Below are 24,078 nucleotides of genomic sequence, written 5' to 3' on the forward strand. Positions count from 1 at the left end.
CCAGGGGGGACTTCCATGCCCAGGAGCCCCACAGGGTCTTGCCCTGTCCATTTCACTACTAGTCAGGTCCTTGGTGCCGCCTTGTATGGCCAGGCGGTTTGCGCACTGCACAAAGGCACTGGCAGGAGTTAGTGGGGCTGAAATCCGGTGCTCACCCTCCAAGCTGAGTAGCCTTGGAGCTGTGTCTGCCCCCAAGAGGAGCCCTTTTCTCATTCACTTACGCAGAGGGGGCATCTGTTCCTAATTTGTGCAAAGAAGCTCTATGTGCAGCCCCATATGCCCCGACGGTAATTGAAGGGTGCGGGGCAGGATTCCAGACTACTCTTATCTGGGGATCACAGTGCCTGAATTCTACCATTCAAGCTTCCCCTTGGGTCCCATGGTCATTTTTAATCTTCCAGAAATCCCATTTAAAAGGAAACATCCCTGGAAATAATAACTTGCCCAAAATAATAACACCTTATCATCATTTGCTTTATTATCATGCCATTATTTTAAAACTTGAGTGGATTAGCCTCCAAGTGCAGCTGAGATAAGCCTTCAGAAAGGGGTAGGGGAAGGAGCCAGGAGGGGCAAGTTCTCTGCGAAGTGAGGCAGGCCGTGGCCAAGGCAGCAATTCCTGCCTGCATCATTTTGTCCAGGCCCAGCAGGGTTGAACCCAGCCGACTGGTGCCCCCAAAGCAGCTGCAACAGCAAAAGGTTTCTGATTTACTGGGAAACTCCACTCCAAGAAGCAGTATTAATGCCAGTAATAAAGCTGATCTCCCGGGAGCAACTCCATTTTAAGAGGAGAGAGGGACACATTCCAAGGGAATGACTCTCAAATGGGGGGATTTCAGAGGCACCCAGGAGAGATCATGGGGCCCTTGTTCCTTCAGATCCCTCTCCAGAGGCTTCTGCCGGTGTCACTGATACAAAAGGTCAGGCTCGCATGTGGGGTGCAAATGACATTCCAGAGGTGGGGTGGTTGTGACCAGAGCCCCAAGGGCAGACCTGACATGAGGATTCCTGTGCAAGTGATTTACCAAGAAGGTGAAGCAGTTGAGAAAACAGGGAGGAAAGGTGAAGAAAGCATGCAAGGGCAAGTACGTTACTTCAGGAGAAGTCCTGGGCAGGATAGCTTCAGCTGGCAGCAGCAGGGGACCTCTGGGGTGTTAAGTTATGCCCTGAGGTAAGGATGCTGGGTCTTTCATACCCCTGAAGGCATCAGTGGAGGGTTAACTGCAGCTGGGAGAGAGGCTGGAGGATGTAAATTCCCACACATTTCCCAGGGATGTAAATTTTCCTGCCTTTCAGCAAGGCAGCTCTAGGGGCTAGAGGACAGAGCAGTCCTCCAAGAAGTCCCAGGCACTGGCTATTGGAAAGGAAAGCATATCAAAGCCAAAAAAAAAAAAAAAAAGGCCAACACCGTTTCCCAGCTCCCATCTTCTAGCATAAACAGGGTGAAATGTCACAGGGGATCCAGGCCAGGTGTCTACACTATCTGCCAGATGAGACAAAGGGAGGTGGAATCTTGAATGCCTCCTTCCTCACCCATGGAGGAGTCTTATCTCTAGGAGGAAACACTTTTCTAATAGTCCAGATCCAGCCCTCTACTCTCCATGTGCTATTGAAACATCCCATTTGATCTATTCCCTCCCTGTAGACGGGTCAGTGGGTAGATGGGTAGGTGGGCACCCTCAGGGGTCCTGATGCCTGTTCCCACTCTAGCCAGCAATTCCTACCTTTGACATCTGGGTCCTAGGGCTACCACAGCTCTCCTATTGCTTTTCTTTTTTTCATTCTAATGTCCACTTTTGCAAATATTATTGACTGGCCCTGGATTACTAATGCAATCTTACAAGAGAAAAAACAAACTTACAACCTCACATCAGCGAAAAGGAGTATTGCCAAGTTTCAATCTCCCCAGCCCCCCGCCCTGCCTCATGAGCTGCATTTTAAAATGCCAGCAGGTTCCCAGGCCAGCCGGGAAAGGAGCAGGATAAATGGAGCTGTCGAAGGTAAAGGATTGCTCTCCATTCGTCCTGGGGTTAAATTGCCCCCAGAAGCCCAACACAGGTTTATTGAGCCAGATCGCCTCCTCCCCAGATTCATGTCCACCCAGGACCTCAGCACGTGATGTTCAGGACGCAGGGTCTTTGCAGTTGTAATTAGTCACGATGAGGTCATACTGGTTGAGGGTGGGCTCTAAAACCCATGTGACCTGTGTCCTTATAAGAAATGGAGAAGAGACACGCCCAGGAGAACCCACGACAAGGCAGAGACAGGGACGGGAGGGATGTGTCTACACGCCAAGGAGCCCTCAGGAGAGACCAGCCCTGCCGGCCGGCCCCTGAGTTTTGGACTACTAGCCTCCAGAACTGGGAGAGAATACATTTCTGCTGTTTAAAGACCTAGTTTGTGTAATTTATGAAGGTAGCCCCAGGAAATTGGTACAAGAGGTAGGCAGAAGGATGGAGGTGAGCCCTCAGCCTCGTAATGGACCCAGGCTCCTTCCTTCCAGTGGCACCATGGGCCCCTCCAGGCTCCAGGAGGCTGAGGAAGGTCTGTCTGAGCCCCTCTCCCCACCACGGTATACCCCTGTGTCAGAAGCTGGAGAGGATTTCACATGCCCTAGGTGCCCTCCAGACCCTGAGACCCAGGGGCCAGTAATGGCTCTGCTTGGACACCTGGCTGTGAGACTGCATGGAGTTGTTTAGCTCTTCTCTGGATTTTCAGGGACCCTGAGAGCAGGGTGGGTGTGTTAGTTAGGGTTATCCAGAGAAATAAGACCCACAGAATGTACATAAGTATACATACATCTAGAGAAGCATGTCAAGTATATATAAAAGTATGTGTGTATACATATAGAGAGAAGGGGAGAGAGAGTTTGAAAAATGGAAGGATAATTGGCTTACACAATTATGAAGGCTGACATGTCAAAAATCTGCCGGGTGGGCCAGTAGACTGGAGATCCAGGAAAGAGCCAACGTTGCCTTTTAGGTCCAAAGGTCACCTGCAAGAAACATTTACTCTTGCTTGGGGGAAGTCAGTCCTTTGTTCTACTCAGGACTTCAGCTGATCGGAAGAGGCCCATCCGCCTTATGGAGGGCAGTCTGTTCTACTCAAAGTCCACTGATTTAAATGTTAATCTCATCCCAAAACAACCTCAGAGAAATATCGAGAACAATATTTGACCAAATAACTAGGCATTTGGGGCCAATCAAGCTGACATATAAGTCAAACATCCCACTGAGGAAGTATTATGATCTTCATTCTAGAAAGAGGAAAATCATGGCTCAGAAAGGGTGAACGATTTTCCCAAGATCACAAAGCAAATTAGCTGCCAAGAGCAGTTGTGAAAAAGAGGCTGACAATGAGGACTTAGGTTCAATTCACATCTACCCTGGACCAGAGCTTTAAACCTTGTGGTACTCCTGCTCAGACACGTTGGATAAGAATGCCTGTGCTAAGTAGCTTCAGCTGTGTCCAGCTGTTTACGACCCCATGGATGGTAGCTTGCTAGGCTCCTCTGTCCATGGGATTCTCCAGGCAAGAATACTGGAGTGGGTTGCCAAGCTCTTATCCAGGGGATCTTCCCGATCCAGGGATCGAGCCCGTGTCTCTTGTGTCTCCTGCACGGGCAGGCGGGTTCTTTACCACTGACACCACCAGACATATTGAATGGTATTTGCATTCATGTACGTTTCACTTACAGGTCTTACAAGGCAGTGAAAATACTGGCTACCATGGGGTGAGTGTCTTTTGTGCCAGGAACCACCCTTGTGACGTCAAATCATCACAGTAACACTCTGAAGTGACTATCATTGCCCCCATTTTACTGATGAGAAGACTGAGGCTCAGAGCACCAAGGAAGCTGGCTAGGGTCGCAGAGCTAACAGTTAGTCTGCTGCCTTAACCACGCCCATCCTCTTCCTCAGCGGACCCTGAACAAGAGCTTCCATCAAAGCGTGGCAACACACACAACTTTGGCTGTCCCTGTGAAGAAGAGAAATCAGTTCTAGCCTTCAGAGCAGGAGCTGAGGTGTAAAGATGTTTGCTGGCTTGTCTGTGTCACACAATTAACCAGTGTCCTGCCCGGAACTGGAAAACTCTCCACAGCCCTCAGGCTAGGGTAAGAGAAATCACAGTCCATCCATTAGTTGAGTGTTTACTGGGCTTGAGGCACACCTACCATGTATTCCATCTTCCCCACCATTTAACTTTAATAGCTAACAGATTTAGCATCTTTCTATGCACTATCCCCTTTAATTCTCCCTACAACCCAAAGTGGTAGGTGAAAACGTGACTTTCATTTTACAGAACACCAAGAGGTCAAGAAACTTGCCCAAGGTCACAAAGATACCAAGTGTATGGTTGCGATTTTAATGCAGGCAGCCTGATGCCAAAGCCCAAAGCCTCAACCTCTGTCCTAGAAAGTGTTCATTCATTCAGTTATTTATTGATTGGCCATGCCACAGGGCATGCGGGATCTTAATTCCCTGACCTGGAATCAAACCATTGCCTGCTTCAGTGGAAGCGCAGAGTCTTAACCACTGGATGCCAGGGAAATCCCTCAATGATTTAATAAGTGCACATAAGTCAGGTGGTCTTCTGCATGGGTGACATGGTATTGTGACTGATATTGTAATCTATTTTCTTTTCCCTTTTCCTTTACCATTCAGAGAGAAATAAAAGGTGGAGACACAAACTTAGTTTTCAACTTCCTCAACTTCAAAACTGTTGATCTAATCAGCAATAGAAACAATAAACAAGTGTTCAGACAGAGGCAAAGGTGAAAATAAGATAAATGTGGGAGGGCTGAGGGCAAGCCCAGCTTTTAGAGAGGCCTCTTTGTGGCAAAGCTCTAGTGAAAAGGAAGATCTAAGATGTAGGTACCTGAGGAAAGAGTGTTCCAGGCAGAGGGAAAAGCAAGTGCAAAGGCCCTGTGGTAGGAACAAGAAGAAGTTTGAGAAGTAGCCTGATGGCCAGTGTGGAGAAGCTGAGTGAGAAATGAGGTGCCTGATGACGCAGGGTCTTCCTTCAGAGGTTCCTGGGGGCCGGTAGCATTGGCCTCCCCTTAATGATGGCAGGAGCCTGTCCGTGTTCAGGTGGCCGCTCTCATCACCCCACAGCTCAGGGGTCCATGCTGTCTCGTCTAAGCCCGGGGTCAGCAAACATTTTCTGTAAAGAGCTGGAGAGTAACTCTTTTGGGCTTTGGAGCCATACAGTTTCTGGTGCCACAGCTCAACTCAGCTCGTGTCCACACTCCAGAGGTTGAAATTCTGCCTGAAGAAAAACATTCCACTATAGGACTCTGTCTGATTTCCAAACCACACAGGAACTTACAATGTAGGCTCTCAAATGCCTGACATACCGACTAGCCTGATGACCCCGACTAGCACAAGAGCAGGTAAGGGTGATGCAAAAACAAATAGGCGTGACTTTATTTCAATAAAACCCCATTTTCACAATTTGCCAACCTCTTATCTAGAAGAGAGAGAGGGATTGCTGATGCTGTGGGCAGGTGGGTACCTATTAGAGCAAATCCTTGAGAAGGTGAGCGCTCACCCCTCGCTCCACACTGTCTCCTCCTGCTCTCGTGGTATCGGGCTCTCTGTTCTCCAAACATCCGTACCAGATGTGAGGGGGGCCGCAGTGTCTTCCTCTTTAGGAGGGATGGAGGTGACTCCACGTCACAACACTAAGGGCTCCTAGAAAAAGAGCGGCTGAAGATGCCGAGCCCACAGGAGTGGGAGGTGAGGGCCTGAGGTCTGCAAAGATTTTTAAGATCCAAAAATGTAGTGTGCTGGCTTGTATACCAGCACTGGTGGCATCCTTGAGACACATCTGCCTGTGGCCATTCTACTCACCCGTGGCCTCTCCCCTCTCTGAAAGAGGAAATCGAGTACAGAAGAATGCAGAAGGGATGGAGGGAAGAGCGCCCTTCTCCAGGCTCTGGCATCTCCTGCAGGGAACCCTCCACACATGACAGATGCTCACGGCTTTAGACAATGAAACGGATCATCGCCTTCTATCTTAAGCTGGGGTCATTACCCCTCAATTCTGCAGAGGCACATCCGAAGCTTAATTTTTTTGTTGTTGTTTGCATATGAGATCATTTCAATTAAGGAGAATTGGAAACATTCTCTCCATTTCTTTAGCAAACAGAGCCTTATTGCCTCCCACCCAAAAAAAGAAAAACGAAAGCCAACATTGCAATTTTAAAAACAAGACAACTCTTAAGCAGAGATAGGCAGGCTCTGGGTGAAAAGACATCTGTATATATAGGGATTTTATTAGGAAAAACACATCTGTCACCTTCTGCTATAAATCACTGAGCAGTGGAACTAATTGAAACAATCTAACACAGTGGGATTGCCCTTCTTTGCCTTTTGGTGTTACCCAGATCTTTTGTCAGTCCAATTTGATGCCAGGAAGACTTTTCTACATGTGGAAGGGAGGTGACTAGGGGTAGGCACAGTCCCCAGTAGCTAGCTTAGAAGACTCACTTGGAATGATTGCTTAAATATGAATTCCTGAGCCCTGCCCATCAGATTAGAATCTCCAAAGAAAGGGACCAGACGATCTGTATCTCTCACATTGCCCTGGCAAGTGTGGGGAGCTTGGTCACTTCAGTTCAGTCGCTCAGTCGTGTCCGACTCTTTGCGACCCCGTAGACTGCAGCACGCCAAGTCTCCCTGTCCATCACCAACTTCCAGAGTCCACCAAAACCCATGTCCATTGAGTTGGTGATGTCATCCCACCATCTCATCCTCTGTTGTCCCCTTCTCCTCCTGCCTTCAATCTTTTCCAGCATCAGGGTCTTTTCAAATGAGTCAGTTCTTCGTATCAGGTGGCCAAAATATTGGAGTTTCAGTTTCAGCATCAGTCCTTCCAATGAATACTCAGGACTGATCTCCTTTAGGATGGACTGTTTGGATCTCCTTGCAGTCCAAGGGATGCTCAAGAGTCTTCTCCAACACCACAGTTCAGAAGTATCAGTTCTTCAGAGCTCAGCTTTCTTTATGGTCTAACTCTCACATGCAAACATGACTACTGTAAAAACCACAGTTTTAATTAGATGGACCTTTGTTGGCAAAGTAATGTCTCTGCTTTTTAATAAGCTCTCTAGGTTGGTCATAGCTTTTCTTCTAAATAGCAAGTGTCTTTTAATTTTATGGCTGCAGTCACCATCTGCAGTGATTTTGGAGCCCAAGAAAATAAAGTGTCTCACTGTTTCCATTGTTTTCCCGTCTATTTGCCATGAAGTGATGGGACTGGATGACAGGATCTTTGTTTTTTGAATGTTGAGTTTTAAGCCACCCTTTTCACTCTCCTCTTTCTCTCTCATCAAGGGGCTCTTTAGTCCCCCTTCGCTTGTATGATGCAAAAAATGCACAGGCAGAACCAGGAGGTTGATTTGATTTCTAAGAGGTCAAGGGAAGCCAAAGTTATAAGGCAGCAAAACCCATAAAAAAGCAAATACCTCAAGGTAATAGAAAGAGAATAGAAGGTGAAAATGGCAGTTCATCATGAAAGGAGAGACAGACCTACCCATAATAAGGAGCAGAGACTGAGAGTAGCCAAGTCATGTGAATGGAAACGCCTCAGAAGGAAGGAGAATATCAAACCACAGTGTCCAAACAAAAACAGGCAAGCAAGAAGGGAGCACAACGTTAATAGTAGACAAAGTAGAATTGAAGACTAACAGCATGACTTGCTACAGAGAACAATGACATAGGATATATTTTATAGAAAATATATTTTAATCACATACATGTATGTGGCAAACAACGCAGCAACTAAACACAGAGGCAAAAAGTATTACAGGTTAAAGGAGAATTGCTTCTCAAATATAATTTAAGTTGAAGCTCTTTTAATACATCCTTTTCAGAATTGGACCGATTCAGTAGTCCAAAAAGAAGGACATAGGGACTTCCCTGGCTGTCCAGTGGATAAGACAGCACAGTTCCACTGCAGGGGGTCATGGGTTCGATTTCCGGTCAGGTAACTAAGATCCTGCATGCCACAGGGGTGACCTAAAATAAAAAACATTTTTTTAAAGAATGTAGAGCAATGCTGTCCATTACAGAAGCCCCTCACCACATGGGGTTACTAAGCCCTGGAAGTAAGGCAAGTTCAATTGAGATGCGCTTTCAAGAGTAAGAGATAAACGCCAGATTTCAAATACTGTACAAAAAATAGAATGTAAAATAGCTCATTAATAATTTTTATATTATTTGCTGAAATGCTAATACATTGGTTGTACTGGGCTAAAAAAGTATGTTACCAAATCAATTTCACATATTTTTACTTTTTAATACAGCCAATGGAGAATACAAATTTACATACATGCAATAATAAATTTATATTACATTTGTATTCAATAGCGCTGACCTAAAAGAATCAAACATCATCAGCAGCGAGTGATTCTGTGAGGCCATGTTCATTCTCTAATTCCCTGTGTAGATTTCAAAATCTTCCTCATATTCTATGTGCATCCTTTGAACCATTGCACCTTCCTGGAGCTTGGCAAGTGGGGAGTTTGTTGTGTTACAAGGAGGAGATGCTATGGGGCTCAACCTCCTTTGTGTCTATCTATTAGAGGGATTTGGGTCTTAGATGTGTTATTTATAAGATAAAAATAAATCCTACCAGCAGGGTTGGGGGGAGGATTAAATGAGATAACATACTCTCATGTTTTCTGAAAAGACAAAATTAAAAATCAGGACGAGATGATGGAGGTCCATTTCTGTCCCTGTGTCCCGTGCACACAGAAGTATCAGTGCAAACTGGGAACCAGAGCCCCTCAGGATACAGTGCTGGAGAAGACGGGCGATGGACGGAGGGTGGTGTGTTGGGATCAGACACTCCCAATGCTGAGGGTTTCTTTCTGCCTCCTTCAGCCCCAGCACCAGTCAAGAGAACTCACACTGCCATGAATTAGGATAATTTTTTTATCTCACTTTAGAATCCTTAGAAGTAAGACATGGCAGCTTCAGCTTCTCTCAGCGAGAAGGATTTATCTAATGATTGTCACTGTAGATTCACAGCAAGTTCAAGCCAGAAGGCTCTGAGTGGCCATCTGGTACAGTTAAGATGACCAGCTTCTAGAGACTTCTCTGGTGGACCAGTGGTTAAGACTCTGTGCTGCCATTGCAGGGGGTATGTGTTCGATCCCTGGTGGGGGAACTAAGATCCCGCATGCTGAGTGGTGCGGCCAAAACATGAAAAGAAAAAAGCCCTGACTGATAAATTGAAAAAGCAAAATTAAAAAAAAAAAGATGACTTTCTCCCAGTGTATCTGGAAGCTTCCTCGTATTAGCGCTGAAGTCCCACATGCCTCAGTCTAAGCAAACCAGGACAGTTGGTACCTCTGGTAGTGAAGTTCCCCAAACACAGGTATTATACATCTTTCCTTGTTAGAGGAATTACTCTAGGACATTGGTTAAGACACAGCTAGATCCCTGGGCCCACCTCCCTCACTCAGAATCACCAGGGCAGTGGTCCCAAAACCAGGACCCCAGTTCCCCAGGTGACTCTGACACCCAGCCAGGCTTGGGAACACAAAGAGTTCAACTCTTTCCTTTGAGGATGGAGAAACTGAAGTCCTGGTTTCATAAAGTCCCCATGCCGAGATGATTGGGGTGCCTCTTTCCTCATAATAATTCCCAGTCACAACAGTATGAAAAGGTTTGTTTTAAGTATAAGAAAGTTAAACAAAGTTCTGATGCTCCCTTTTGAGGCTTATTTCCATCTCCTTTTTATTTTTTTCTTAATATAAAAAGTATTTTGTAAGTGTTCTCTTCCTTTGCTGATGCCCCAGACCCGGACTTGGTGAGTCTGCTGGGCGATTCAATCTCAGGCAGGGACATGCCCAAGTGAGAGGAGCCTGGACCCCAACTCTTCACAGTCATAGGTGGCTGTCTATGCAGCCAGAGGTGTTCAGAGAGCTCTGGGCTTCTCTCTCAGACCTGAGCACAGAGGGCAGAGCAAGAAGCCCCTCCAGAAATGCTCCTGTAAGACCAGAGCTTGGTGGTGAAGACAGTGGAGACATCCAGTTCCACAAATCTTCTGCTGTGACTAGATGCCCCAGAGTGAGATTTAGGATGTTTGGGCTACAGATTCAGCGAATAGAGGGTCATTGTTTGCAATACACAGGGCCCTTACTGCAGGTCCGTTTCCTGCTCCATCCTGCTCAATCAAATACAGGCCCTTTTCCCATCACCTGGATTCTTGGTTGCCAGATTTTTCTTTTCTTGGAAAGGAAGCCGCACGTAGCACCGAAACAGCTCCAGGTTTGGAGCAAGATAACCTGAATCCAAAGTCTGCCTTTGCCACCTACTAACAAGTCACTCCACTCCTCTGGGCCTCAGAATTCTGCTGTGTGAAATGGCTGTATATTGTCATCCTGCTTATTTAACTTATGTGCAGAGTACATCATGACAAATGCTGGGCTGCAGGAAGCACAAGCTGGAATCAAGACTGTCGGGAGAAATAACAATAATCTCAGATATGCAGATGACACCACCCTTATGGCAGAAAGTGAAAAAGAACTAAAGAGTCTCTTGATGAAAGTGAAAGAGGAGAGTGAAAAATTTGGCTTAAAGCTCAACATTCAGAAAACTAAGATCATGGCATCCAGTGCTATCGCTTCATGGGAAATAGATGGGAAAACAGTGGAAACAGTGGCTGACTTTATTTTGGGGGGGCTCCAAAATCACTGTAGATGGTGATTGCAGTCATGAAATTAAAAGGTGTTTGCTCCTTGGAAGGAAAGTTATGACCAACCTAGACAGCATATTAAAAAGCAGAGACATTACTTTGTCAACAAAGGTTCGTCTAGTCAAGACTATGGTTTTTCCAGTGATCATGTAAGGATATGAGAGTTGGACTATAAAGAAAACTGAGCACCAAAGAATTGATGATTTTGAACTGTGGTGCTGGAGAAGACTCTTGAGAGCCCCTTGGACTGCAAGGAGATCCACGAGTTCATCCTAAAGATCAGTCCTGAGTGTTCCTTGGCAGGACTGGTGTTGAAGCTGAAACTCCAATGCTTTGGCCACCTGATGCGAAGAGCTGACTCATTTGAAAAGACCCTGATGCTGGGAGAGATTGAGGGCAGGAGGAGAATGGGACGAAGAGGATGAGATGGTTGGATGACATCACCAACTCAGTGGACATGGGTTTGGGTGGACTCTGGGAGTTGGTGATGGACAGGGAGGCCTGGCGTGGTGTGGTTCATGGGGTCACAAAGAGTCAGACATGACTGAGTGACTGAACTGAACTGAAATGGGATAATGGCACTGGCCTTCCGGTATTTTTGTGAGAACTAAGGGTGACATATGTAAATGTCCAGACACATGGTAGGAATCCATAAATAATGACAACTGCATGGTCAAAATAATATAAACAGAGCCCTGAGCTGGGCTCCCTGTGCTACACATCAGGTTCCCACTAGCTATCTACTTCACACATGCTGGTCTATATATACATGTCAATCCTAATCTCTCAATTCAGCTCATCCTCACCTTCCCCCCAACCTGAGTTCACATATCCTTTTCCTACATCTGCATCTCTATTCCTGCCCTGCAAATAGATTCATCTGTACCATTTTTCCAGATTTTAATGCATGCATTCATATCCCATCTTTGTTTTTTCTCTTTCTGACTAACTTCATTCTGTATGACCGATTCTAAGTCCATCCACATTTCTACAAGTGACTCAGTGATGACCTAGATGGGTGGGATGAGTCTGGGAGAGGAAGGTCCAAGAGGGAGCGGATACATGTATACATTAAACTAATTCACTTCGTTGTATAGCAGAAACTAACATTGTAAAGCAATTATATTCCAATAAAAAACAATACACATAAAGTGCCTTCTTTCCCCTAAGGGCTTGGCTGGTGTCCCTGACACAGTCTCCACACCCCAGAGACCCTGGGTCCCCAGTGGGAAGATTCTACATGAATAGAAAGAAAAGTGTGCTACCCGGAGCGGAGCCAGCAGACAAGCAAAGACATCTAGGCAGTTGGTGTTTTCTGGCTGTGAAGCCTGCCCTAGTTTGTTTTGGCAGCTGCCCCCACCATCAGTGATGGGAAGGGGAGAGGGAAGACAAATGGCAGTGGAACAAATGGATCGGCCAAGGAGGGATGCTGTTTGGTTCCAGCTTCCAAAGGAGAAGGCAGCTGTCCCAGTGATGGAGATGCAGAGGATCCCTGGATCCTGGTCTGGCCTTCGCATGCTTGCCCTCGACATGGAGCAGTGTTTCTAGAATAACAGGGTTGGGAGTAGTTCGGGTCGTGTTCAGTTCAGTCACAGACTTGCTCCAAATGGCAACTGTTTCCGTAACGATGGCTGTATGACAAGCTACCCCAATACTTGGTGGCTTAAAACAGTGACAGCCGTTTATTTGTCCAGATTCTGCGATCAGGGCCAGGTGCAGCTGTGCCACGAGGGGTCAGTTGGAGTCGATCCTGGGCCACTGCATTCAAATGGCAATTTGGGACAAAAGACCCAAGCGGGACCCGTGTTCGTGCCTGGCGCTTCTGGTCCTGGGGTTGAGATGGCTGAGGTGGCTGAGCGGAGGAAGGTCTCTTCCCAATGTCGCCCCGCGGACTGAAGGAGCCCACCCCAGGCGCCCTCTATGGAGTCTCAGGACCACAGGACACTGGGTCTGGAAGCCGCACACATCTCACAGTCTGCACCCTGGGACTCTCATGGGGCCACTCCTGCCATACTGTACTGGCCAAAACAGTCACAGGTCAACCCAGATTGCAGGACTGGGGGAATGGACTCCTCCTCTTGAAGGAAGGAGGGGTCATCCCCACTGTGAAGGGTGTGGATGCAGGCCATTGTGACAGTCTATGTGACAGTTCCGCAACACAGAACACTGTCTAGGACACTCCATTCCAGGCCTTTGTCCTCTGACTCCAATGCCCTTTCACCCTCCTGGTGAATTTTTACACTCCAACTCTCTTCTCTGAGCACCTCGGGACCTTTTCTCTCCTTGGGGGTCCCTTCTCTCCTCGGGGTCTTCACAGGTGGGTCTTTTTTCGCTGGGCTCAGTGTGAACAAGTCCAAGTCCTGGAGCCAGCCAGCCTTGGGTGGGAACCTGGCTCCACCCCTCACTCAGCGGTGTGATCTCAGACAGGCAGATCTCTCAGCGTGTCTGAGACGCATTTCCTGCCCTGTTAACAAGGAGGCTGAGGCCTGACCCTATCAGGTAGCTGTGAAGCTGGAGTGAGATACGTCAGATCAAGTACCCGGCACAGAACCGGCCTGACCCTGGAGGGTGACCGCTAGGTATTAGCCTTGATCTCCCTCCTCCCCCACCCTTCCCATTTCTCTGCCTGGGGAACACCTGCTTGTTTTTCTATAGCACATTCTTTGACAAGTTTTCCCTACATCCCCCTAACCCTTACCCCAAGGAAAACTAGTCACTCCCTTCTTTTACCTACCGTGGCTTTTGCAACAGCTTAATGATGTCCAAGATCACAGTGACATAAACACATGTGTCTCCCAAGGTGGAAGCTCTCTCATTCATCCTTTCCTTTTCAGGGCTCAGAACACAGTGGTGAGCTCTGCTTTCATTTGGTGGATGAGTGAGTGAATGGCTGGGCTCCCCAGAACTCAGGAACACACTTCATTTTTCTAGGACCCTTCTCTTGCACGCCTGATTGCCCCAGAAAAGGAATGGAAGTAAAACAGGGATCAAAGGAGGCAAGAATATACAATGGGGCAAAGACAGCCCCTTCAATAAATGGTGCTGGGAAAACTGAACAGCTACATGTAAAAAAATGAAATTGAACACTTCCTAACACCATACACAAAGATAAACTCAAAATGGATTAAAGACCTAAATGTAAGACCAGAAACCACAAAACTCTTAGAGGAAAACATAAGCAGAATACTTGACGACATAAATCAAAGCAAGATCCTCTACAATCCACCTCCTAGAGTAACGGAAATAAAAACCAAAGTAAACAAGTGGGACCTGATTAAACTTAAAAAGCTTTTGCACAGCAAAGAAAACTCTAAGCAAGGTGAAAAGACAACCCTCAGAATAGGAGAAAATAATAGCAAATGAAACAACTGACAAAGGATTAAAAGATTTCCAAAATACACAAGCAGTTCATACAACTCAATACCAGAAATACAAACAGCCCAATCAAAAAGTGGGGAAAAGACCTAAACAGATATTTCTCCAAAGAAAACACACAGATGGCTAACAAACAAATGAAAAGACGCTCAACATCACTTATTATTAGACAAAAGCAAATCAAAACCACAATGACATATCACCTCATACCAGTCAGAATGGCCATCATCAAAACGTCTACAAACAATAAATGCTGGAGAGGGTGTGGAGAAAAGGGAACATTCTTGCACTGTTGGTGGGAATGTAAATTGATATAGCCACTATGGAAGACAGTATAGAGATTCCTTAAAAAACTAGGAATAAAACCACCATATGACCCAGCAATCCCACTCCTAGGCATCTACCCTAAGGAAACCAAAATTGAAAAAGACACATGTATCCATTGTTCACTGCAGCACTATTTACAATAGTCAAAACATGGAAGCAACCTAGATGTCCATCGACAGATGAATGGATAAAGAAGCTGTGGTACCTATATGCAACCATAAAAAGGGATACATTTGAGTCAGTTCTAATGAGGTGAATGAACCTAGAACCTATTATACAGACTGAAGTAAGTCAGAAAGAAAAAGATAAATATCGTATTCTAATGCATATACACAGAATCTAGAAAAATGGTACTGAAGAATTTACTTACCGGGCAGCAATGGAGAAACAGAGAATAGACTTAAGGACATGGGGAGAGGGGAGGAGAGTGTGAGATATATGGAGAGAGTAACGTGGAAGCTTACATTGCCATATGTAAAACAGACAGCCAACAGGAATTTGCTGTGTGGCTCAGGAAACCCAAACAGGGGCTCTGTAGCAACCTAGAGGGGTGGGATGGGGAGGGAGATGGGAGGGAGGTTCAAAAGGGAGGGGAGATATGTATACTTATGTCTGATTTAGGCTGAGGTTTGACAGAATACAACAAAATTCTGTAAAGCAATTATTCTTCAATAAAAACAAAACAAAACAAACAAACAAAAAAAGACACAGGGATCTGGCTTCTGCCCCTGTAGATATGTGATCCTTTACACAGGTGATCCCCTGCCAAGATATCTTCTCTGGAGTAGAATGCCCAGCAGCTGCTGCAGCCCCATCTACTGCCCTGATCTAAAAAGGGCTGGACATCCCAAAGGAAGGAGGAAGAAGAGGCATGCTCTTTGGGCAGGATCATTATACATTAAAAATTAGGGCATCAAGTAGGAAGCCCAGCTCGGTACCCATGAGATGAACACATGTTCCTCGTTTGCACAGACTGAGCATTCCGGCTCCTGTCAGCCTGGTTGGACCAGAGATGTGGGGACCAAGGAGACTGGTCTCAGCCAGGCAGACCCCATCCTCTGGCTCTGCAGAAAATACTCGCAACTAAGGCTTCCAGGCGTAGGGCAGACTGCCTTCAAATCCGAGCTTTGTCACTCGTGGTTCTGCAAACCTGAGCCTGTCTCCTCACCTTTCTGAACTTCCATTGGTTCGTTAGTGAAATGGGGATAAAGATAACTCTCTGGAAAGACCATCGTGAGGATTAAGCAAGGTGATGTAGGTCCCTGGTCCTTCGGCTGCTCCCAAACCATCTAAGTGTCAGATCTGTGACCATTGCTCTAGCAGATAAATTGCTCGAAAAAGTGGAACAAGTGGACTTGTTCACTGCCTTCCTGGGCTCTTAATGATTATTAGAATTTGAAAAATAGCAAAATGTTGGTGCTGGGCAGCTGGTAGTTCACTCACTGGGTGGTAGACATCAGTCCTAATAATGCTGGGGGCTTCTCTGGTGGCTCCGTGGTAAAGAACCCACTTGTGCAGTGCAGGAGACATGAGTTCAGTCCCTGGGTGCAGGATGACGCGGGTTCAATCCCTGGGTAGGGATGATACCCTGGAGAAGGAAATGGCAACCCACTCCAGTATTCTTGCCAGGAAAATCCCATAGATAGAGGAGCCTGGCAGGCTACAGTTCATGGGGTAACAGAAGAATTGGAGATGAATTAGTGACTAAACAACAACAACAGAGAAGCATTTCACATGTCAGGGACTGTCCTAAGCATTTTACACACATTCATTCATCTAGTCTTAGAAACAATACTGTGAGGCTGATGTGTAATATTATTTTCCTCCTTTTACAGATGGACAAACCTCAAAGCAGTTGAACAGCATGCACAGTTATATAACCAGTTAGTGGCAGAGCTGAGGTTCAAACTCAAGTGGTCACACACCACAGCCTGTACTCTGAAACCCAAGGTTCTCCTGCTTGAAAGTGGCTCGTTGCGCATTATCAAGTCAATGGCATTTACAGCGCTGGTTGTTGTAGCCAAAGACCCCAGAGTACTTGGTGCTCAGGGAGAATTCACCATGCAGAGGTTTTTCTTTGAATTGTTATAACAGTCTTATGAGGCCAGGATTATTATTTGGATCTTCTAGATGAGGAAAGATAGGCTTTGGAACCTATCTGGTTCCAAATAGGGAAAGGAGTATGTCAAAGCTATATATTGTCACCCTGCTTATTTAACTTACAGGCAGAGTACATCTTAAGAAATGCTGAGCTGGAGGAAGCACAAGCTGGAATCAAGATTGCCGGGAGAAATATCAATAACCTCAGATAAGCAGATGACACCACCCTTATGGCAGAAGGCGAAGAAGATTTAAAGAGCCTCTTGATGAAAGTGAAAGAGAAAAGTGAAAAAGTTGGCTTAAAGTTCAACGTTCAGAAAACTAAGATCATGGCATCCGGTCCCATCACTTCATGGCAAATAGATAGGGAAACAGTGGAAACAGTGGCAGACTTTATATTTTTGGGCTCCAAAATCACTGCAGATGGTGACTTTAGCCATGAAATTAAAAGACACTTACTCCTTGGAAGAAAAGTTATGACCAACCTAGACAGCATATTAAAAAGCAGAGACATTACTTTGCAAACCATAGCTAGTCAAAGCTATGGTTTTTCCAGTAGTTATGCATGGATGTGAGAATTGGACTATAAAGAAAGCTGACCACTGAAGAATTGATGCTTTTGAACTGTGGTGTTGGAGAAGATTCTTAAGAGTCCCTTGGACTGCAAGGAGATCCAACCAGTCCATCCTAAAGGAGATCAGTCCTGAATACTCAAATATTGGAAGGACTGATGTTGAAGCTGAAACTCCAATACTTTGGCCACCTGACACGAAGAACTGATTCATTTGAAAAGACCCTGATGCTGGGTAAGATTGAAAGCGGTAGGAGAAGGGGATGACAGAGGATGAGATGGTTGGATGACATCACCCAGTCAATGGACAAGAGTTTGAGTAAACTCCGGGAGTTGGTGATGGACAGGGAGGCCTGGTGTGCTGCAATCCATGGGGTGGCAAAGAGGCAGATATGACTGAGCGGTGGAACTGAACTGAGCTGAGATGAGGAAACCCAGATATAATGAAGGCAAGGATTTCTTCTAAGGTGACTCAAAGAATGGGTGAGGGAGTTGAGGTCCGAAATTCAGCAGAAACGAAGCTCCACCTTCACCCAGATTATTACAAGTAGAGGATGGTGCGAGTGTGTGAGTATCTGCCCCTGACCAAGCTGAAGCCCCGGCATGTCAGTTAGCAATCAGCTGGTGTCGCTCGAGTCCAGGGTACTGAGCAGTGTACCATCCCAGACCCCTCGCAGCCCCCCAAGGGTGGGGCTCCTTCCTGACGCCCCGAAGCTCCTCCTGCTTGGCCCTCAGCATCAGCCCTCTCCTCACCTTCCCCTGAGGCTCTCCTTGGGGCAGGGCCTAGCCACCTGGGTCCACGGCTTCCAGCAGCGCCTTTGGGTAGAACTCAGGAGGTCAGAAGAGATAGGAAGGCGAAATCACATCTTTGTACTCACTCATCTTAACTGAAATCAGGCATTTCCTTTCGTTGTAGGTCGCCCATAGAAATAACCAATACATTCCTCTTACTTTACATAGTTCCAAAGCCTTGAAATAACCATTCACACCTCTCATCACTTCAAAATTATGGTGTTTATTAGACCTGCCGTTACATCTTATTATTTAATGCCTTAATAAAGAAGCACATATATTGCTCAATTATAAATCTGTTTCTAATATTTTGATACTATTTTCAATATAATTAGTACACTTTGTAATCTGTGTATTTTTATTGTGTGCCTTGAAAAACAATATTCCCAAAAGGAGGCTATAGGCTTCAGTAGACTTCCAGAGTCCCTGGTTCATGAAATATTTATAGCAATCCTTTGGGATAGGACTCTATTATTGTCTCTTATAATTCTCATTATATAGAACCAAAAACTCAGGGACAGAGGGGTCAAGAAAACTGCCCAAGGACACACAGCTGGTAGACGAAGAGCAAGGATTTGAATTCAAGACAATCTAGATCAGAGCCTGCCCTCTCAGCCTTGGGTCAGGTTCCCTTGACCCCCTTACAGGTCTCCAGACCATTCTTCTCTGTTTGGCACTTTCCTCGCTGGAATGTAATTGTTGCTTTATCCCTTGGCAGTCCCTGAAGGGCCCTTGAGGGCTGGGACCCGTTTTATTTATCTCTGAATCCCTGGAAACTCACCCAGCACTGAGCCCAGAAAATGTTCCAAATAAAAGTTTTTGAAAGAACGTGTCTCTAACACATAATGCCTCATCCATTGCAGGTGAAAAGATCCTTTTTTTTCCCTGACAATTTTTATAGCATTAAAAAAAAAAAAACCCAAACCAAATAATTCGTCCACATTTTATAATGGCATTAGTACAGAGTCATGCATTTTTACAGCATTTTTGATGTTGCCAAGAATTTTTATATCCCTTTGACTTGAACCACTAGCATAAATTAGTCTGGACAGCAATGAGGAGTTTAGTTTCACAGAGAAGTCAACAGAGGCTCCGGGCGGTCAGTTTCTGGCAGTAAAGCACAGGCTGAAGGGCAGAGGCTGAGGATAACAGCTCCGCCGCTGACCTCCTGCAAGAGCCTGGGCTCTCTGAGCCCAGTGATCTCATCCATAGAATGGGTCAGTAATAGCGACCACATGAAACTGTTGTTAGAACTCCTGGAGTGGATGGGAATGGTTTAGAATGAGTTTCTGGAACGTTACAAGGACACAGTAAACTCTAGCTCCCCTCCAACAGATGTTCTGGTGCTGGCTTCATCGGAGGACTCGTGCATGCGTGAGCGCCTGTGGCAGTGGTGTTAGAGTTGGACTCTGGTTCTGACTCAGCCCCGTGCCTGAAAGGAGATTCTAAATTTCTCTGGAACGTAGTTTCCTAATGTGTGAAATGAGGAGACAGGATGGGTTCAGGGTGGTGCCAAGGCTCAGAATTCTTGCTTCAACCTGTGCAGAATCCATTAGAAAGCCCAGTTAATGGACTCCCCCGGTGGTCCAGCGGTTAAGATTCCTCGCTCCCAGTGCGGCGGCGTGGGAGGGCCAGTTTCCATCCCTGGTCAGGAACTAGATCTTGAACTAGATCCCATGTATCACAACTAAGATCCAAAGCAGACAAATCGAAAAAAAAGAAGGCCCAATTTGGAGACAGAGTGAGACCCCTCACCCTGAAGCCCAGGGAGCTTTGGAAGCACTGCTGGAAGATAGTTAGAACAGCAGGTTTAGCTAGAGGTCAGCAACAGGGACAGTGAGGACTGGATTAGACCTGTAGGTTGGCCTCCTTTGGGATGTGTGTGTATGTGAGTGTGTGTGTGTGTGTGTGTGTGTGTGTGTGTGTGTGATGTAATGTGAGGTGGGAGGAGAGTTAGTGGATTTCAGGGTCTAAAGATGGGGTCCCCCCTCCTGAAGGTAGGAGTTTGATTGTAGGAGTTTGATCCACGTTCAAGGTTTTCCAACCCAGCTCTTGGAGTGTAGACTCCTTGAAGGAGAGGCAGAATTTCTCCCCTTCATCCTTCACTGCAGCCCCCTCCCCAGCCCTGATCTGGTCCTTTCTTTCCTCCCAACCTCTTATGATTATGAGACCTTAGAGATTCCCACTAGCATAACACTGGCACGAAGGGCTGACTCTCTGCCAAGGGGCTCTCTTGGGAGCCAGCCTTGATCAGAACTGTGGAGGCCCGTTCTGTAGCTGTCCATGAGCCCCCATTCAAACGGCCTCCGAGACTTTGTACTGTGAACAGCGGCAGGGGAGACCAGAAGTGTGGGAGAGGGATGGGGGGTCAGCCTGGACCATAACGATGCTGGAGAAAACCTATTGAATACATCTTCCCCAAATGACTTTCCCCGTGTAAAATTGTCCTCTGTTATTGCCGGAAAAAGGGTTTTTAAAAGAGGTTAACATGCGATTTAATGAATATGGAGTAATAATGTTCCTTGTATCAAATTAAAATTCTAAGACGGCCACATGAAACAAATGCATTATGAGTATCCGACATTATGTATTATTATTATTATTGAGCTGCTTGATTGCCCTACATATGTGGGAATAAAAGAAACAGCTCCAAGTCTTTCATTTGAATTGGCATGCATTACCTTCAGAATGAGAATTTGGGCAGATCAGGAGCAGGCCCACCCAGCTAAGGAAGATCCTGGGATATTAAGAAATAACTTTAGGGACTTCCCTGGTGGTCCAATGGTTAAGACTTCGCCTTTCAATGCAGGGGGTGTGGGTTCAACCCCTGGTCAGTGAGCTAAGATCCCACAAGCCTTGCAGCCAAGAAACCAAAACACAAAACAGAAACAATATTGTAACAAGTTCAACAAAGACTTAAAAAATGATCCACATTAAAAAATCTTAAAAAAAATGACTTTATAATAAAGCAAAGGGATAACAAAAAGCTGGCTTAAAACTCAACATTAAAAAACACACACAAAACTAAGATCATGGCATCTGGTCCTATTCATGGCAAATAGAAAAGCAAAAAGTGGAAGCAGATTTTATTTTGGGGAGTTCCAAAATCACTGTGGATGTAACTGCAGTCATGAAATTAAAAGACTCTTGCTCCTTCGAAGGACAGCTATGACAAACCTAGACAGCGTACTAAAAAGCAGAGACATCGTTTTGCTAAGAAAGGTCCGTATAGTCAAAGTTATGGTATTCCTAGTAGTCATGTATGAATGTGAGAGTTGGTCTGTAAAGAAGGCTGAATGCTGAAGAATCGATGCTTTTGGATTGTGGTGTTGGAGAAGACTCTTGAGAGTCCCTTGGACAGCAAGATCAAACCAGTCAATTCTAAAAGAAATCAATTCTGAATATTCTTTGGAAGGACTGAGGCTGAAGTTGAAGCTCCAATACTTTGGCCACCAGATGGAAAGAGCTGATTCATTGGAAAAGACCCTGATGCTGAGAAAGATGGAGGGCAGGAGGAGAAGGGGGCAACAGAGGATAAGAAGGTTAAATGGCATCACTGACTCAAACATGAATTGGAACAAATTCTGGGAGATAGTGAAGGACGCGGAGCCTGGCTTTCTGCAGTCCATGGGGTCACAAAGAATCAGATAAGACAGCGAGTGAGCAGCAAAAACAACAATAATAACAATGGAGCAGAGAGATGATAGTACTGGTCTTGTGGGCACAGCAGATAACAAGGAGTGTGTATGAATCTGGATTCTAGTGGCTCTATCTATCCTAATGCTGTATCATTTAGGCAAGTCGTTTCACTTTCCTGAGCCCCCTTTTCTTCACACTGTTATTTAGTCTGGATAAAGGACTGTTATGAGAGTAGAACCTTTGTGTTGTAAAGAGCTGGGGTAAGGATAAACTGAGGTTACGGACTTGAAAGCACTTTGTAAACGATTGGCCATCGAGTTCTGGGGTTGAAGCTAATGGAGCGATCTTAAGTTTTATTTATTTACCACTATTATTATGATTTTTTTGGCTGCATTGGGTCTTTGTTGTTGCATGTGGTTTTCTCTCGTTGTGGCGAGTAGGGGCTAATCTCCAGCTGCGGTGCACGGGCTTCACCTTGTAGCGGCTTCTCTCGTTGTGGAGGCCAGGCTCTGGGGCAGGAGGCCTTCAGTAGTTGCGGCACAGGAGTTAGTTGCCTCGCAGCACGGGGATCTTCACCGACCAGGAATCGATCCCGTGTCCCGTGCATTGGCGGGAGGATTCTTAACTACTGGACCACCAGGGAAATCTCAGTGATGGAGACAGCTTATGTTGACTTCTTCCCTATTCCTAACCTTCCTCTATTTCTGAAGCCCGGCTGCTGTTTATAATGTTTAATAAGATTAAGCCACATTCATTTGGTGCTTACAAAGGGCCAGGTATTATTTCACTCAGTTCCACTGTAACTTTATATGATAAGTGTTATTATTAACTCTATTTTATAGACTAGGAAACGGAGGCTCAGTATGGCTCATAAGTTGCCCAAGGTCACAGGACCAGTTAAGTGGTAGGGATTTAAACTCACGTTTTCCTGACTCTAAACCCTCTTAGTTCTTAGGCTGTATTTGCCTCTAAAATATGCCAGACAAGCTGCTTCCAAACTGTGCTTGAACACCTCCAGGGACGGGGGCCTCATTATCACACCCCATTCCCATCTTCCCATGAGTGCTCTCCCCTGACACATAACGTGTTATCATGGTGATATTATTATCTGTAAAATAGAGTGATTGGAGAGGATGCTTGCTTCAGATCTATTCCAGAAACATCACTTGAAGAGCACGTGCATTTACAGACAAATTCAGCCGGGCTACAGAAGAAAGGATTAAAAATCTTTGTATGAAAATGGAACACAGCAAGTAAGAGATGTGTGTGAATGGGGGCAATTAATCCTCTTTTGCCGATCGCTGTAAAAAAACATTTGCTGGAGAGGAGGCATTTATTCCCTGCAGACACATGGTGTGATTTTGAAATATCTCCACAGAAGGAAAGATGACTGAGGAAATACAAATCTATTAAATGTGCAGGGCACAAGGAAAAAGGGGCTCCCATAAAAGGATTTCTAAACCATATCAAAGGCTTGTGAGGTCAGGGAGGGCTGTAGAAACACTACCAATTAGAGCTAACCGAGAAACCAGCTTAAATCTCAAAATTAAAGATGAAGAGCAGCAATTAACCTGTCTTGTAACAGAAAACATAGCCCTTAATGCTTGGTGTAATTTAATATTTCAAAATCATGACCACAAGCATCTAAGGCTCCTGTTCAACAGTATAACATAGACAATAAAAGTCTCAGTGGGGCTTTGGCTATCATGGGTGAGATGGCAGAGGAATAAGGCCGGCCAGGGTGACTCTGAAGTCACAACGGCACTGACACAGTTAGAACTCACCCCAGGACTCGAGTCCATAAGGCTCAGCTGCACTTTGCAAAGACCCATTCTCTGGCCCGCAGGAGCATTTTGATTTGTGTTTTGTGGCCATGGATAGGGTGGATTAGGCTGATGTGAGTGGATATGCAATATGCATGAGGCATACCTGCCGTGCTCGGAGGGTCCACAGCCTGCTCCAGTGGGTTTCTCTAAAGCAATGCTCTCAACCTTGGGGAGCTTTGAAAATGCCTCCCTCCCAGAGCTTTCTCACAGAGCACAAGGCCGGGGCATCAGTATTTTCTAAGGTTCCCAATTAATTTTCATTGGAACCAGAGTTGAGAACTGCTGCTCTGAAAGTTTGTGGGACCAACAAAGAAGAGAGGGTGGACGTTTGCTACACAGTCAAGCATTGATTAGACTCGAATCAACAGCGTGGTACCTGATGTGCTAATTGTGAGCTGTGTAGATAAGAAAGTGGGTCCACAGAAAAATTTCCAATCGGGAGCTGAATAAAGCAACCACGTAGAGTCCAGCCCCTGACAAGGTCTCAGAGAATAAGATCCATGGCTGAGAATCTAGGTTTCCTTGTTGCCTAAGGATATTGGTGGCCACTCCAAATGTGTGAGGCCCCCGGTGGGTGGCTGGCCTTCCACAAGAAGGATGGAGGTGGGGACTTCACTGGTGGTCCAGGGGTTAAGTCTTCACCTTTCAATGCAGGGGGTGTGGGTTTGATCCCTGTTCGGGGAGCTAAGATGCCACATGTCTTGCAGCCAAAAAACCAAAACACGAAACAAGTAATAGGTA

The 24,078-nt window shown here is 45.8% G+C and overlaps 1 long non-coding RNA gene across 1 annotated transcript in view; it reads left to right on the forward strand.

Moving 5' to 3' along the window:
- The window catches only part of LOC136174040 (uncharacterized), an 88,129-nt gene that overhangs the window by 33,367 nt on the left and 30,684 nt on the right, over positions 1–24,078 (forward strand). The gene's annotated exons all lie outside the window — the stretch shown is intronic.

This window comes from Muntiacus reevesi, chromosome 9 (genome assembly GCF_963930625.1).
Source record: "Muntiacus reevesi chromosome 9, mMunRee1.1, whole genome shotgun sequence".
Lineage (NCBI taxonomy): Eukaryota > Metazoa > Chordata > Mammalia > Artiodactyla > Cervidae > Muntiacus > Muntiacus reevesi.